General features: G+C 45.0%; 1 long non-coding RNA gene across 2 annotated transcripts in view; it reads left to right on the top strand.

Annotated features, from left to right (window-relative positions):
• LOC146768278 (uncharacterized) overlaps nucleotides 1-18,039 on the top strand; it is a 70,241-nt gene extending 52,202 nt beyond the window's left edge. The window contains exons 4-5 of one of the 2 annotated variants that reach the window (XR_014952700.1): nucleotides 1-12,300; nucleotides 12,389-18,039. The exon at nucleotides 1-12,300 is cut by the window's left edge and continues 10,297 nt beyond it. This is a non-coding gene — a long non-coding RNA (uncharacterized LOC146768278). The other variant, XR_014952699.1, reaches the window with a different exon arrangement.

The raw sequence follows: 18,039 nt of genomic DNA, 5'->3' as shown, positions 1-18,039 counted from the left end.
TTACCAGCTGTGGAGCGAGCAGGGAGTTCTAAAATCACAAAGACAGGCAATTCCTGGGTGTCAGGGCTGATAAAAGGGCTCATGGAGCCTGCTACAAGGCAAGTCTGGAAGTGGCACAGATTCAAGGGGTGCAGTAAGCAATGCAGCGTGACCAGTGGTCAGCTTTGTGTCCTCTGAGCTGCTCTCCATCCACACATATCTTTGTCTCCCTAGCAGAGTGATGCTCTGGAGTGGCACCTGGTTTATCTTCCACTTCAGCCCAACTTGGAAGTGGAATTAAAATCACAGGGTATGGATGCAAGATGGAAACAGACAGGCAAGTGTTGTGGTGTCCTTTCAACTTCCAAGTGTCTTCCAAAAGCCTCTTTCTGTGATATAGAAGATTTTTGACTAAATAAAATCATTAAGTGAAAACTATAAAAGCAAAGATAGAGATGTATCTGGATACGCCTGCACTCTTATTCATGAATGTTAAGCAGCATGTTAAACCTTCCTAGACATCAGTGTGTGTATCTGTGCAGCAGTCTTGATATTTTATTCCTCATTTGTGCTATAATTGCAGGAGTCCTTCATGCCAATGTAGACACTGATCTCACTGCATGTCAGAATTACAAAATATATGAGAGAGCTGGAATAATAAGAATGTGTGTTTTCTGAAAAAGTAGAAGGTTTCTGGAGGAGGAGTTCTCCCAAAGGGAGCTAAGTTTACAGATCTAACTAATTCAGGCCTTTTTCCTTCTGAAGTTCACTCACACATGCACAAACACACAGGCTCCAGTATCTATTTCATGGACACATTCTTCCCATCTCGCTGTGTAAAGGTCTTGAAAGCAATAGCTACTGGCAGTACCCCAATTCAACATATCTAATAGGTCCTTCCCTTTCAAAATCACTAAGGACACACATGGCCAAATGAAAGCAAGGCTTAAACTACCTTGCTGTCAGAAGCAATGGAACTAGCTGCCTGTCCTTGTGGGCTTGATTTGTGGGTTCTTTGTTTTTGTATTCTTGGTTTGCTGACTGCAGCTCAAGAACTGTGTTGCTAGAGCAACTTAGTTAATCTAACTTCTGCAAATAACTCCAACTCCAGCTGTTGAATGCCGGATTTTTCAAAATCTAACAATACACTGCAGTGGGTTTTCATTGTTTCCCAGATTTTATAGATTGATAGGCTCCAGGTGGAAGGAAAAAAAGAGTAAAACTGATTATTTGTAAACTACCTCTGACTCAGTGGATCTGCTCAGATTTAAGAGGGCATGGCCTGCCTACATACTTAGAGAATATATTTTGGATGAGCATCAAATGACCTAACCCTATTGACTTAAACAAAGCATTTCCAATTTGCATCACCTCAGTGTTTGAACCTGATGTTATGTATGCAGACACTTAACCAGAGAAAGGACACTGCTCTCTTCAGTTACACATTTGACCTTCTCTGTGTTGGATGTGGCTGTGTGTGTACAGAGATATAGAAATACATCTATGATCACAAAATATCTATGCTTTGCCTTATTTTCCTCTCTGCTTGGGTAATCTTAGCTCCAGTAATTATCAGAGAAAACTTTTTGATGAAAAATACCACTGGAAGAAACAAATTCCCCCAAAGTGGTCCTTGTGGTTTGCACCTGGTCAGGACACTGTGAATCTCCAGGTTAATGGGAACAGAGTTCCTTACTGGCTGACATGCATTTCCCAGACCTAAATTTCTGTTAGAAGTTGTTTTGTTTTTTTTTTTGGTGGGTTTTTTTTTTGTTTTGTTTTGTTGGTATTTTTGTTTTTTACATTGCTATCTCTCCTCACAATTGTTACACTGCTGTTCCTACTTCCCAGCCTAGAGGAACTCTGTCCAGGCCTTATCTTAGTGGTTTGTATTCCTATGGTCAGCACAAGAGTTGAGGCTTATTCTTTTCAACAAAATTAATTATTGTTAGGTTATCTGGGAGTTTGACTCAGAGACTGTATTCCACTAATAAGCATAATTTTGAAGAGCTTTTGCTTAAAAAGAGTTGTTATCTACTGCTTACTGGCAGGTTTTAAATCTTACATCCCTGTTGAGATTGGTTTCCTTTACATGCCTAATTACTGATGACACAGTTAGATAGGCTAAAGAGATATCTTGCAACTGGAAAAAAAAAAAGGAAAAAGGAAAGCTTTAAGCTAAGTTCCCTTTGACTTAAACAGAAGGAGGCTTCATTTTTTTTAATTTAGTAAAGTCATCATGGAAGGATCCTCCTCCAAGAACTCACTGCAATATGAGGAGTGTGTACAAAACAAGTCCAGACATCAAACAGGGCAACTCCCAAAATGTCTCTGCATTTGTAAACATGCATCACATCTGCTCAGCTTGGCTGTAAGCATGAAATATAAAACTTGGGATATCTGTCTTATTAATTTAAATGGATGCTAATTCAGGCTGTAGCTTGAGGAGATGGAGGATGCAGCTGCAGGTGGCTTGAAAAAATGTTGAAAGAAAAAAGAAGGCACTCTAAAAAATTAAATATGTTTTTATTAAAAAAAAAACGGGATCAGTTGCCTGATCTGATTTGTAGTGCACCCCTAGGTAGGCCATTTGGAGCAAGTGCCTAAGCACTGCCAACACTGTTAACCTTTTCCTGGGATCAAACAGCAATCTTTTACCCAAAGGCTGTTCACTGATCATGAAAACATGGATTGCAGGAGAAAAGCTTTTGTGGCATTGAGATATGTTTCTTTTATTCCACAGCATGTGTGAAAATGTCTGGGGAGCCTTTATTGGGAGGAATATTGAACCTTTATAACCACCACAATCATGGACTGGGTTGCTTCAGCAGGTGCATTTTCCAAACACCAGTAGAAAAGCTTGCAGTGAGAATGGACACATAGTAGTTTGTATGGATGGAGAGTGGCACAGTTTATCCCTAAGTTAAATATATTTATGTAAGTACAAACAAATAAATTAAAAAAAATCCATAAATAAATATTATATATGGCAAAGATAAGTTTTATACCAACATAGGTGCCTGTGCAACAGGGATAGTACTCTTAGAGACAACATAAATGAAACCAATATATATTTGATGCATACTTATATATGCATAACTATATTTGATACATAATTATAATATGCAGAGCATATGGAGATCAAATATGAGATGTGGTGTAAAGTAAGTGGCCCAAGGTGACCTTCATTCATGGTCAGGCACTACATGTGGCTCCTAGTTTAAATGTTAATATAACATTGTAGTCACTACACTCCTGACTTTGGACATGTTGGTCCACAGTTGCTGGAAGAATGTTTTGCTCTGTCCCTCCTTTGCAAGTTACATCTCTAAGATTTTACTGGCAGAGCTGCTGATCTGACTTGTCTAATGCAGTTCTGTCAAAATACCTACCTGCACATCTGACTGTGAAGAAGGTGTCTGTCCATAGCCAGGAGCTTTTGACTTGAGGCAAAGGATATGAGCACAAGAAGAATGAGCTGACCAAGACTGATCTGGACTTCCAAGAGTTTGGGGATCTGGAATTATTTACAAACTCATTGAATCCATAAATACAAGCACAGTTATCATGACATAATTGGACTACTTTCACACACTGGTTAGTGTAAATATTGTCTCTCTCCCCTCATGTCAATATCTAGTCAGATGCACCAGCCAGGCACACTCTTTTCCATGAAATATGGTCTTCTTTGAGGAAAGAATTTACACAATTTTTGGTGGAGAGACAGTAAATCTGTCGCTAGTTAAACATGGAAAACGCAGTTTTGGGAGTGCTGCAACCTCCTGGAAAATGTCAGGCTTCACACTGCAGATACCAAATACCATGTAGTGAGAACTCTGTGTGGATGTTGGTGGGGCAGAAAAGGGAAAGTAAAGCACGTCCTAACGCAGAAAGTGAGGTCTGCTTCTTAAGGGTGCAAAAATGCCTTGACCTTTTGCCTTTGGCAAAAATCTCACTTTATATGTGTTCTGTGGCCTGTGTCACTTGGCCACGTCCCAAGCTCACCTCTGGAATGGCTACCATTTCAGCAGTGTTGTGTGTGCAAGTGTCCTGGATGATTATCCATGTGACAGCAGTAGCCAGAGGCTTAAGCGAGGGCTGTAGCCCTTTGTGTTAGGTAGAGCGCAAGTACAGTGGCAGTCTCACTCAGAACTTCTCCTGGTCTAGAAAGATTGGCCGAAGAGAAGGAAAGGAAAGAGAAGCAGGTGAAAAAAAAAAAAATCCATCATTGCATAGTGTGGAAACAAGGCAGCAGAGGTTCCTGCTAATGGGTGGTGGCTGTTTTCTTGCTTTCCCAGCACCCAGTGTTGTGTCACTTAATGCAGGTAACTTTTGGGTCATGTCTAGGCACAGGTCTTTTGCAGTGCAGCTCTTCTGACTTTTTGTGCTGTGACAACCTAAGAGCATTTCCCATCCTGTATGACTGCTGTGCTCTGCTGCCAGAGTGACTGTCCTAATGCCTGAGTGACAAACAGGTACATGTGCCCATGTAGAGGTTTTTCTCGGGCAAAGTTCAGTCTCCAAGTTTCAAACTGCTTGTATGCAGCAGATCATTGCTACTGCTGGAGTGGGGCCTTGAGTACCTGGACCTCTGGTGCCACAGCCTCCATCTTACACTTTGGGCTGAAAAGTGCTCTGCAAATGATGCATTGTGTTGTTAACACAACTGATTTCCCAGTGGAGCTGTGTGCAAGAGGTTATTTTTGTTCTTTGATTTTTCCCTAATTCACAGAAATGTCTGATGTTCTCCAGAGTCCAATAGACTTTATCCACGTTGCTAATAATTATTTCTATTCAATCTCCTTAATAGGACTGAGGGAGCAGTGACTGGTCACCCCTCTGCAATGTCACTCATGATCCCTCCCGGGCCTTTTCAGTGACTAGGCTGGTAGGAAATGACAACAGTGCTGATGAGATTAGCACTTCTTGCTCTTCATGTGTAAAAAACCCCAGGACTAACTCATTCTTCAAACTCCTCAGTGACTAATAGTTGTTTTATCATCCTTTCAATTAGAAAGCATTTATCAGCAATCTTTGCTAGCTCACTGCATGAATTGACCTGTCATTCACTGTCTCAGCCCTTGGAACTGGTAATTAAATTTAGCAATCTGCCTCAGCAGTTCCAATTGAGATATGTGGTATGTTTCCATGTGAATAGGCAGACACAGTTTAGGGTTTCCTTCCCAATAGAAAAGGATTTTGAGAATAGTGAAGAAGGGTCCCAGGAGATGCCCTATGTCAGGTACTTGCAACCCTGAAAGGCTCTCAAGCAGAGCACAGTGAGTGGCACAGAGCAGCTCTACCATGGCTAGGGGTGGGCTGCAGAAGGGTGTCAGTGGGACCAACCTGACTACCTATGGCCCAGGGAGAGGAGCAGCTTTGTTTGGGGTTGGCCACCATAAGCTGGGACCAGCACACAATGCTCCCTAACTGAGCACCTGCTTCATCCCTGAACTTTCCAAACTGCATGCTTTTGGAGCAGTAAAGGAGATTTTGCACTTCATTCTCAGTGTTGAGGTATGTCAGCCTTGAAGTCTGGGCACAGATACAAAGCTCTGGAGTCAGGGTACCTCTTTGTTGTTGAGCAAGGGGTAAAGCAAAGCAGTTGCAGTGAAGTTATGTGTGATGAAATCCGGGGATCAAGTACACTGACACAGATCCTACATCTTCTCCAGTACAGTTCTCCTCAGTAGCAGTCCTATTGACAGTGTAAACAACAACAATAAATGTAAGCCAGCCTCCTGCTGGAGGAGGAAGTTTTTTAAGGAGGTTGACCCTACTGAAAAAGGACTGAACTGCAATGGCACGGTGTGATTTGCCATGCTAACCCGAGGGTAATGCCAGCAATGTCTGTCACAGGTATTGCTGACATCGAGGCTGCCTGTCTGTTGTTATCTCCTGGCCTGCTCAGGTACCGTTTTCTTTTTCAGGTAAGAGAAAATGTGCAGATTGTTTACGCTAAAGCCATACTGCTACTAAAGAACTCTGCCCCTCATCTGGATCTGTGGCTGACAATAGTTGATAGGGGCTGATTTTCAGTAGCTAGCCCACTGTTTTTTTAAGCAAACTTTACTCTGAAAAAAATGACATCTTAAAAAACCCACACAACACTCTTCACAACTGCCAAGGGGTACAGAAATGCCAGGGTCCCCATTAGTCACTCTAAAATCAGGTTCAAGTTGCCTGGCTTTGGGTTTTGGAGGAAAGGCACAATTTGCAGAATTCACTGAACCCCACAGAAGATTTGGATTTGAATTTTTCTGGAGCTGCCCTAAAATATTTCTTACTGTTTCTGAAAATATTCCTTACTCTTTTTTTACCACAGAAAACATCCGAAGGGGATTTTTCTGCTTCTTCTTTTCCCCCTCCTTTCACTACACCAGGTTTGTGTCCCTGCTGTCTTAAAGAGACCACCTACAACTTAAGGAAATAAAGACTTCTGTGAAAAAATACAGGCAAACCCGATATTTAAGGATCAGCTCCCCACAATATTTATCTAGTTGTCTGAGCTGCTCCAACCACAAAATGGGGAAGAAAAAAATCACTATCATGTGGTGGCTGGGAGGGTAGCCTCTGTTAAAAAACAACAATAAAAACAAAACACAGCAGCATAAAATTGATGGGAAAAGTGCCAAGTAGAGGAAAGGAAAAGGACTGATATTTATGAGGTATAGTAAATAATAGCAAAAGGAGGTAGTGCTTGGTGAGGATAAAGCAGCAGATATCTTCAATTTTGGAGCAGAGAGGCAGGGTTTTGCCTAGTATAATTTATTTAAGAGGTTTCTCTGTGTTTATAGGGGAAAAAAGTGGTACTGAATATGAATTTTAAAAAAGGTAAAAAAATAAATACACTTTCTTCCCTGAAACCACCCAGAAGTTCCTTGCAGCATTCTGCACCCTGAAGATCATGTGCCTTAACTTCAGACCTGAAAAGCAGAGAAGGAAAGAAACACTTACAATTTGGAGCAAAGGCTGCCTTTCCTCACCGAGGCACTAAGCAGGGATGTAAATTACAGGGTATCTGTTTCAGGCCCCTTTCAGTATACAGCTCCTATAAGAGCCCCAGAGTAAGATAATCCTCTGGAGATCAGAGGCAGCGTGCTATTAGCAGGAGCTCATAGGTTACATTTAGTGGTGCCTGGGGTACCTTTATGCTGAAGTGTTAGTGTCAGGTCGAAAACACATAATCTTTCTCTTGAGTCTAATTATACATTCATTGCACATGCAACGGAATATTCAAATGTGTTTAATTAGTCGAAAGATTGTGCTTTAAACCCACAAAAGCAAGGCAGGAAGGAAAAAGGATGAAAATTCAAATAGCTTCTTTTATCTAATTGCATCTCTGACTACCTGGGAGTCCCCAAGCACCAATGTAAAAGATACTGTAAAAATATTTGAATATAAACCCATAGCTAAATATGCTATAGCCACAGCATACCCCTGTGTTTCTTTTATGCTTAATGACCAGCTGAATTGTTGACTTACACCAGTTCATATAGAAAGGAAAAAGTGTACAGTTTCTGTCCACTTGGCCTCTCGGTTGGATCACCTGTAACATTGGTGGTGTGGGCAAAATGTTTTGTTGTTTGCAAAAGAAGTTTGTTACCTTCTTTAAAAATGCCTTATTTACATTTTATCATTAAAGCGTATTAAGTAAAGTCCCCAAGGATTTCCATTAAAGTTTGGTCAAGAGTGCAAATAGAGGGTTATATTGAATTATAAACTGTAAAGGCTTCACCCTTGAAAACAATGCCATAATTTTATCTTTTCATCTGAAGTACCTTGTTTTTTCTTGTTTATTGGTGTGGTAAGTTAACTGGATTCTGCAGGTGCTTTCTGAAATCTAATGGTGACATAATTGTTACATAAAGTTGCAGCAGGTAAGTTTTTTACTATGGAGCCTGTAGCTAAAGAAGAGATCCAGCAAGAAGGAGAATGCAGGCTTGTGCTTCTGCCAGTTCACTCACTACTTAGCCCTGGGTGAGCATTTTAGGCTCAGATTTTCAGGAGCAGCCACTCTTCCCCCAACCCATTCATGTGACACTATTTTATACTTGTTGCTGGGTATCAACAGCCCCAAAGGAGACCATCTCTGGGCAGGCACTGGCTCCCAGCCAGGCATCTCCTGGCTCCTCCCAGGGGAGATGGGTGCCCTGGCCATGCTCCAGGTCAGCCCAGCTTCATGCAGCTTCGACTCTGCTCATCCCCACTCAAGTAGTCTTTATCTCGGAGACATTTTGGGTGGGAAGGGACACCTTCCATGTAGAAGCAGCTTTTTCCTGGGCTAGGACAGGGGCCTGAAGATATGGGTTTTCCCATGGTGTGGTCTGTGGTATGTGATTTAGTGCAAAGACAGTGCAAGATTGAAAGAAAAACACAGACCATGAAGTGAGCTGAAAATCAAGATCCTAGAATTAGAGCAGTTAAGGGCACTTGGTCCTGATTTAACAGAGTTCAGAAAATTAAAATAAGGCATTACTACTGAGGATTAATTAGCTCAGCTGAGATTGGTGATAATGAGTGGGCTTCAGTGGATTTTGACCATGAAGATGCTGCATCCATCACCCATCTTTGAGAAGCTGCAGACTTTCCCCAGGGAACGGGTGTCAGAATAAATCTGCTCAGTATTCCCAAATATAAAGGTTTCATCCTGGAAAGATGGGACCTTGATGAAAGCACAGTAGAAAATAGCCACTTCATTGTAACCCATATCATACAATATAGTGATTGTTTTATTTCCTTCTAGGCTGGGAGCATGGTGCCATATGCAGAGCATGAAGCACGATACAGTGAATTTGTTTCTTTAGCACTTTTGAAAACCACCAAGTCTGTGTATCAGCGTGTGAAATTTGTCATGCAAATGCCTATGTTGTTTTAGATACCCTTAAATGGACTTTGAAAGGGATCTCAAAGAATACAAGATATTGAGGGACTGATTGACACTTTCTATGTACAGCACAGGACCATGAGACACAGCTCCTGAACTGCGAGCACTTGCTACAGGCTCTAATTGAGGGAAGCCTAGGTGGCCATACCTCCCTGCTCTCCTCCCAGCTCTTCAAATAAATGCAAGGTAAGTTTTGGTAGTCTTTGGCACTTTGGTGCATGTAAATCTCCTCCTGTGCTGACTCTTTATTAGAGGAGATCTGTTTGAGCCACATTTTCTTCCTTCTTTCCCCTCTGCAGCTCCTGCCATTTGGAGGTGTAGTTGGGGAGCAGAGTTCATGCTGGTGTGTCTTCTGAGGAACAGGTTGGCCTGTTTGGATTTTTTTTTTTTCTGAGGGTGCAATGACCAAGCTGTGGAAAAGGTGTTGTACAGAGGGCTGGAGCCATTGTGGCATGGCTGGTAGCAATATTGAGGAGGAGGTGGTGAGTTGTAACTGTAAGCACAATCTCTGGCCATAAATTTGATATTTTCTTCTCCTAAAACACCATCTGCTTGCTACTGTTTATATTTCACGCCAACCCTCACACACTCAAGCAAGTCTGGGATGAGCAAGGATGCTCTTGCAAGGAGGAGCACTCAAACCACAGGGACACCTGTGGTCACAGCTCCTCCCTGAAGTCATCTTTGCAGCTTGGGAGGAAGGTGACCTCCCTTTTCGGCGCACTTTAGCATGAATTAACAGAAAACTGCCTGTGGTTGTGGGCACATTACTTTGAGTGTTTATGCCACTTATCTGTTACCTAAAGATGGAGGTTTTGAAGACAATTTAAAGTAGTTTTTTTTTTTCTTTCAGCTGCTAATCTTACAGTGTCAGGAGCCTGCACTGATGGGAAAGTTGCACCAACTTGCCTCAAGGGGCTTTAAGTTTAGTTAGAGTGACATGGGATGAATTATGCATGTGGAGGGTAGGAAGGCTCTGCAGAAGGATCTGGACAACACTAGAACCAAAACGTGACCTTGCAACTTCCCACTGTGCTCTTTCACTTCACTTTTCTGCTCAGTCACGAGAGCTCAAGCAGAGGCAGCCGATTCTCCCCATCTCCCATCACCCTTGCACAGCTACTGCTCTGTATTCCACTGCAGGGCAGCCATCCCTGGCATGAAGTTTTCTCCCCAACAGGCTCGTGTGAGCACTGCTGGAACTCCAGGCTGTGGATCCTATACTGCATGGGCTAGGTGGATGAGTCATAAAAGCTGGGATTGTGCCCTGCCAGCAAGCAGCAAAGTGAGCAGTGATGCTGCCAGTACTCTGCAGGGTGAAATGAGCCTCCTCAAGGCAGCCTTTTGTCCCTTGGAGGGAGGATGAGGAGGAGGTGTAAATCACAGCTGGGTTTCCACGTGGTAACCTGAAGGCCTTTACCTCTACATGGTGTTTCACAAACAGCATGGTGGGCCAAGAGATGACTTTTGTGCTTGTTCTGGTTTTCGCACCAGTGTGGCTCGGTCCCTAAATGAAAATCAGCAGGCAGCAGATTTCTTGGGTAACCACTGTTCCATAAGACAAAGTGAGAGAAAAAAACAAACTGGGAAATATGGACTGTTGGGTTTTGCCTTGCTCATCCTTAAGGCCTGTGTGCAGATGAGAAGTGCCAAAGGTCAAAAGGCCATCAACTTCATCTTCTTCCCCTTAATTTTTATGTCCACTGTTACTAGATGGGATGGGCCCAGCCTGTGGATGTGTGCATCTCACTGCTCTTTTCAGGATGCTTCCCAGTGTTTGTGTTGGGGTGAGGACTGGGGCTTCCTATGGGAATTTAGCCCACAGGGCCTGTTACCACCTCTGGCACCATTAGTGTACTGAGAAATGAGCAAGGATGCTCTTGCAAGGAGGAGCACTCAAACTTTGCAACTGCAAAAATCCAAAAGCAAAACAGTGGAAAACTGGCTGGATAAATGTGGAAAGCTCTTGAAAATAAACAGCCCACAGAGGCACAGCCAACCTTTTTGAAACTGGTTTAAAGCAATAGTTGCTGAGTTCTCCTCCATGTGGGTTAAGCCTGAGGCGAAGGCTGGCACTGCCTGTGAGGTGTGCAGGGGGCACAGCAGGTCCCTCTCCCAGCCTCCTGGGACTATAATGTGGAGAAGAGAAGCCAGCTGGCAGCGTTGGAGGCCAAAAGCCTCCTTTCCCAGGGGCTGGAGCAAAGTTGAGGGTGTTGTGCAAGATGCAGGGCTGAGTGTGGTGTCCCCCGATGGTGGCAGGGGAGGGCAGGGGCATGGCAGGGCTGTGGGAGCTGTTGTCATTGTCCTGCATCCATCTGCCCCGCAACACTTTTAAAGTGCTAACATGTTTTATGACGCCATGCAAGTGGAACGAAATGGTGGCTCCTGGCTCCTCGTAACTTGTGTAAATTCCAGATGTGACAATCCTTTTACTGGCAAATGGAGATGTTTATCCCTGTGCTCTCCTCGAGCCGAATTAGCTCCCACTAGGAAGAGCTCGCTGAAAATGTGCCTGCCTGGCTACTAAACAGCTGCGTAATTGTCTCTCTGCCCCTTCCCAGAGCTGCACATAAAAAGTGCAATCCAAATTCCTGGGCAAACCAGGCAGGGCTCTGGAGAGCACTTCCCACCCCCCTTCAGGAATTGAACATCATGCCTAAAGGATAATGCAGGATTAGGGCAAGGGGAAAATGAGTGGCTTAAACAGATCCCAACTGCAGCGAGGCTCAGCAAAATGTGTCCTTATTCCCAGCCACAGGCCTCTCTCTCTCTCTCTCTTTTTTTTTTTTTTTTTTTTTATAAAATTTGTTATTATTGCAAGGGGAAGGAGGAAAGGGCCTCCAGATTGTGAAACAGGCGGAAGAGGAACAATGTGAGTTCCCTGACAGCCCCCAGCCCAGGCCACAGTGCCGCCCTGCCCGCTGCCACACAGCAGCCTACATGGGAAACCCTTCCCGGCCCTTCCCTGCCCGTCCTCCCCCACCTCCTCCTCCTCCTCTCCCGGAACACACAGGCACTAGTTATTAGGGATTAGGTGGAACAGATGCATGTAAGATGCTTACTGCCTTTTCCAGACACAAGGCCACTTTCCAATCAGCTCAGAGGAAACAGGGCAATTAGATGGAGTCGCGGTCAGGGAGTGGGGGGGAATTAGCCTCTTACTCAACCAGAGCCTGCAAGGCCACCTCTCCCCCCCACACTCCCTCCTTTCCCCTCCTCCCCATTCCTCTGCCCACTCTGCCGTTTCAAAGCTTTTTATTTTTTCTTTCCCTTTTCCAGGAGGCAGCTGATGCTGCCGGCTGGCTGCCAAGCAGGTCAGGCCTCTGCAGCTGAAGCTGCCCGAGATTGCTGAGCGGGATGATGAATCAGCTGTGTCCTTTAGGACACATCCTCTCTTGGACTGCTGCTGGGATGTCGTGTCTCTCTTCCCCGTGGTGAGAGTGTGCTCAGAGCTGCTGGCTGATGACACTGGGTGGGTTGATGAGTTTGGTTTAACTCTTCCTCCTCCCCCTCCTAAACCAGCTTTGCCTCCTGATGAAGTTATTGCTCCTTAAGCTGACGACAACACCTCTAGATGTCTCAACGGATGAGAAGTGCCAGGCTTTGAAGGAAGTGATGCCTTGCTTGTCATTTGCCTTCTTTTAAAAGCATATTAAGACAGCTTTGGCTTGAGTGCCCTGCAGGCAGGAGTTCTGAGTAAGGACAGGCTGGCTTTTACTGTGTCCACCCCTGCCCCCCAAAAAAGCCTTGACTGTGGGGTTGCTGAGTGCAACTGCTGCAGACTGGAGGCTGATGTTCCCAGGCTGCCGTATGCCTGATGACTCTCACAGCATAAGAGATTTTCCTTTTCCAACCTGTAAAAGTTCTTGGGTGTGTTTACACTTCAGTGCTTGTTCATCCCTGAGATTTTGCTGGGTAAAGTCCTCCAAATGTGGAGGTCTGTCCTGTCACTGTTATGCACAGGGTAGCTGAAACAAGGTAATAGTCATCAGGCACTGGGGATGGTGATTAAGAAGCTGACTATTGTATTTATTGCCATCTCCTCCCACAAGGTCCTGCCTTGCTTGTTTGCCTTCTGAGGCCTGACTGTAGTGCTGTTTATTGGGAGAGCATTGCTTTTTTCCAAATGTTTGGTTTTAAAACCATCATGTCCCCAGGGTGTTTGGAAGGGGATGTGCTGTGTCAAGAAAGAGTGTTCCCCATGGAAAGATTTTTTCCAAGTGACAGGTCAATTGGGCAGTAAAAATGCAAAGGAGGATCACCATTACAGATGTAAGAGAGCAGAGAAGCGCTGACCCCAACTCTGAGGCAAAGAAGCAAGAGATTGTCTGGACATCCCCAAATGCAGGTGCTGTTGCTCACTGTTGGTACCCTTTTGAACATCATGTAGATAATTTTCTGAGATTGACATTAACCTCTTTTCATAAGCATGCACAAGCATCAAATGTTGAAACACACTCCAGGGCTGGATGGAAAATTTCTGACTATGGTTTGCTGTCAGGAAATGCTGGTTCAGCAGGAGGAAAAAGATGTCAACTTCAACAGTACAGAAAAAAATCAGAAATAAACAAAAAATATGATACCAATGAAGAAATTCTCCTGGGGGCTTTTTGAAGCAGTGAGGTTTATTTTTCAGTGCCCTGTTTTTATTGTTCATTGACATGTAGGATAAACACAGCCAGAGCAGAGGCTGCACCATCTTTTTGTCTGTGGTTTTGCTCAGTTTATGGTAGGTAACAGCTTCTGCATACCCAACACACCCTTTCCAGTGTCTACCTGCAATAACACAGGTGCAGGTAAAGTGGGAGGAACTTTTTCTGATGTACCATATTTCTTAAGGAAGAGCAAAATGCCTCTGTGAAGCACAAAACTCCCATGGAGGCATGCTGTGATGTGTCTTGGAGGTGGATTATCTCCTTCACACCTGCACTCCTGGCCATGTGGGTTAACTGATGACCTGGTAAAACCATTGGCTCTCCTCAGGTTTTGACATACTCCTCATTTACGTAGCTGCAGCTACATAGGTCTGGTGATTCTAAAAATGGCATTCTTCCTGGGCACCCAAGTCCTCACAGGAGTATGAAATTAAATATGCAGGGCAGAAACAAGACAAGGAAGAATAACCCTGTGTTGCACGGGAAGTGTGTGTAATTTTGGTTACTGCTCTGCCTTTTTTTATGTCTGCCAAATACATGAGATTGACAAGTAAATAGACAAAACTATATATGTTGAACCAAAAAAAGCTAAGAAAAGCAGTATTCTAGTGAGGTTCTGAAAACAGCTAACCAAACAAATCTCTCCAAATACACAGCTTTGCTATCCAGGGTGGCTGTTTAGTTCAGGACCTTTCCAATTAGCATTATAAACATACCGAAGTGCAATGCATATTTGCAAGTAAATAATCTAAATAAATTATTACTGTTGGATAGCAATTAAAATGATTGAGTGGTCTAATCTATGTCCTGGTGTAGTGCCAAGTATCAGAGCTCCGATTTATGCATTTCCCCCTCCTTCCCATGCTACTTCTGAAATGGGACAGCGTGGGAAGGCTGGCAGCACATGGGACAGAACTCCTCAGCAATATCAGACCACTTGTTCCTTGAATTCCCCTCCAGGAAGTGGGATGGTGAGAGGAGAAGAGACTTGGCACTTCCCATCCCAGCTGATGAATGGGGCCAGGCTTTCTTTGGACTGCAAGTGAATTCACTGGGCCAGATGCTCAGGCCAACCCCCAGGGCTGCTTTTTCCTAGGAAGGAAAGGTAGAATATTCCTGAGGTAGTCTTTTTTTTGTTTCTTTTTGTGTTATGGTGTAGTTCCTGTCTCAAAAGTGGTGCTTGTATTTTAATCTCCTTTTCCAGTGCTGCCCCCTAAGGCAGAGGATACAAGAGGGGAGCATCATTTTTATGATAAGGATCCTGTTGCATTGCATCCTTTGCAATTGTGACTCCCTTTGGCTGGAATGTGGGATGCTGTGGCTGGCCTGCTGTATTTTCTTTCTCTAGGACAGCTGAAGTGAGTACCACAGTAACAGATAGTTTTGTGATGGATGGACTGGCAGAACCAACATATTTTACAGAGGTTAATAGGAGTTTTGTAGCTGTTATTTATTACCAGGACAGGGAACGCCTACGTGTGTCCCTGTCTCTTATTGCAGTACTAACGCTTGTCTTGAAAACCAGCTCATCAGCTTTCCCCCAGGCACTCGTCTGCTTTCCCCCTCCTTACAGTTTCTCCAGGCCATGCTGCCCATTTAGCATTTCCCTGAACTGCAAGGGACAGAGTGTCTGGGAATGTAACAAATCATACGACCCAAAACAGCCTGCATTTTCCCCCCAACCTTTACTGGATCACTCAGGTGTTCTTGCTTTGAATCTCCCTCTTTGTTACCTACCAGGCCATTCGTGGCTGGAAAGTTGTCGGGACAGGGGCAGTTTGACAGAGCATGCACAGCACAGAGGAGCAGTCTGACCTGCTCTCAGCTCCACGCGCTGCTGCTCAAGTGACAGCGGTGATTTTTCATGCCTGTTATTGGAAGAAGAAAGTAACTGTTTGCAGTAAGCCACACACTAATCAGGAGCTTTTGGGGACCTTTTCCTGTTTGTTTTCCTCTCCGAGTAACTCGCCTCTGAGCGGGACACTTTGCAGCCCCGAGCCTGTGTCAGCCCTGCCGGGGTCTGGCATTTGTCAGTCACTCCGAAGATGGAAGCTCAGCTGAGAGGTTTTCCCAGCTGCCAAATATTGTTCCTACTATGGGAGGCTTTTGGTCCCAACCTTATAGAAGCTGTCAGTGCTCTGGCTGCTGGGCAATGCTTCTGCCAGCCCGGGGGTGAAAAAGGAAAGGGTTGTCCAAATCTCTGGCCAGATAACGCCCGGTTTTCACAGCCACGTGGTGCAGCTGTTTAGCAGCTTGTGCATGCAAATGTTGCTGGAAACCAAAGGGGCATGGGAGAAAAGGAGGAAACGTTTTGCTTCTCCTCTCCCCTCCTCTGCCTGTTTTTGTCATGCTGCTGTTCCCCTGCCCTGCTCCTCAGCTATTTGGCAGAATCGCTGCCATTGCAAATGTACGTGACTAATCTGTTACTTGAGGAAACGATTCACAGGCATGAATGACCTAGGCGGTCAGGGAGCTGATGGGTTCCTATGCTGGGAGGAGTGTTTTGGGTATTTTGGGGGTTTGGTGTGCTTTGTTTTTTTTTTTTTTTTCCCCCCTAGAGGGTTGCTCCCTCTGTTAACTGATGGGAGATACCCATCGGAGTGCTAGATGCACGGATAGGGTCTCTGTTAGAGAGGTGGCCACCCTCTTCCCAGCCCCAGGGGCAGATGTGCTGCACCAGGACCGCACGTCCCCCTTCCTCCCCAGCCACGTGGATGCCGTTCCCTTGCGGTGGCACGGTGCCATCGGCTGCAGCGTGCTCGCCGGAGTGCAGAGGCTCTGGAAGGTCTGGGTGTGAGATTAGGGCAGATCCTTACTCGTTCGTCTCCCAACCAGCTCAGGCAGACACCCGAGGCCGTGGGACCGGAATGCTCTGACCTCAATACAGCCAGGCACTGTCCCTCCAAGCCCGGTCCTCGCCTCCCTCCACCTCTTTGCTTTGCTCCGTTTCAGCTGTGCATCCTTAAGTGATTCAGGGGCTCCGGGCCAAAGGGCTCTTTGCCCCGCTGGGCTGATTCTGAAGAAAAACGGTGATGTGCCAGGAGGTCTGGGAGGCGAATGTCATTTCATCACTGTTCTCCCGGGAGAGGTAGAGGGATCCAGCATGGGAACAACGGGGGTGGGGGGACAGGGGTTAATGAGGAGAAATGGGATAAATTAAAGAAGGGAAAATGTAGGCCAAGTATTTGGAGAAAACATATGTTTAAATGCTGTCAAGCCAAGAATTATTTTCTCAAAAAAAAAAAAAAAGTTAATTCCAGAGAATGACTAAATTATTTGACACAGCTCCTAACTAGGTACCTTGAAAATGTGTTGAATCAGGCTTTTGGTGTGAATTACTAGCTCAGCTCTGGAAAATATACCCTAGGGAGCACCAGCTTTCCTGGTTTTCCACTGATCTTAATGCCAAAGTGGAATCTCCTGAGGCAAAGGGACATTAACTAACTTACAGTGCCATCTAGCCCCATTTAAGACATAAGACGTCTATGAGTGGTTGCTAATTTTGTTCCTGTAACTGGGAGGCTGAGTCACTTCAGCTCTAACCCACCTCCTAGGTCATGTGCTTGTGGATATAAGTGTATCTTGGAGTACATCCGTGCATGCACTGGGAGGTATTTTTAAAAACCTGTCCATGAGCCATAAACGTAAATGCCTGACCGGGAGCCATCCCAGCGGGACAAATCCTAAGTGTTTTCATGGCCACTCAAAGTGGGGAGGACAGCTCAGTGTTGCTTAGGCCTGGCTGGCACTTCCCATTGATAAGACCTTACTTTGGATGGCTCACCAGCCTGCAGGTGCTCAAGCTGGGAGTGTTGGGTGCTGGGTGCTTGCTGCAGGCTATTTGTAGGCACTTATCCCCAGAGCAGTGTTTGTAACAGCTCCCAATGCTCAGAGCACAGGTTTCCACTTTATGAGGGTAAAAAAAAGGCAAATATGAAAGCAACAGTGCTGCTGCTCCTGCTCATCTTGTGAAGCATGGAGGGAGCAGAGGATGATGGCTCCAGCTCGGCTGCCCATACTGTGCTGTGACTGCACTCCTGCACCTTCCACTGCACCCACCACAGACACATCATCCCCTGAGAGACAGGGACATGGGGTGAACTTTGGTGGGGGTGAACCTTTCAAAGGCCACAGAGTAGAAAAAGATGCCTTAGGCTCCCTGGTACAAGGGTTCAAGGCTCTCTGAAGTCCGTGAGAGTCCTAAAATTACTGTTTTAGCTCCTTGGGCCTCTGCTTTTTACCCTTGTGAGCTCCACAGGGATTCAGGGGTTGTTGCTGGGGCCCATGGGTTTAGTGCAATATTTTCGTTTTGAGTCTGCAAAGCTGGTGCCAGCCTTTCTCTTCTGCCTTGCAAGAGACTAATACAGAGAAGCTGGCCAGACTGCCAAAGGTAGCGAAGTAACCTTTTTCTATGGAGGAAAACACCCATTATCCTAACTGGACTTGGATTACCAGTGGTTTTTTTTTACTTTCTGCTTTATGTTTCTTCTTTTTTTTTTTTTTTTTTTTTTTCCTTGT

This window comes from Lonchura striata, chromosome 2 (genome assembly GCF_050655825.1).
Source record: "Lonchura striata isolate lonStrDom1 chromosome 2, ASM5065582v1, whole genome shotgun sequence".
NCBI classification, from domain to species: domain Eukaryota; kingdom Metazoa; phylum Chordata; class Aves; order Passeriformes; family Estrildidae; genus Lonchura; species Lonchura striata.
This window is presented reverse-complemented; position numbering and strand designations above follow the sequence as displayed.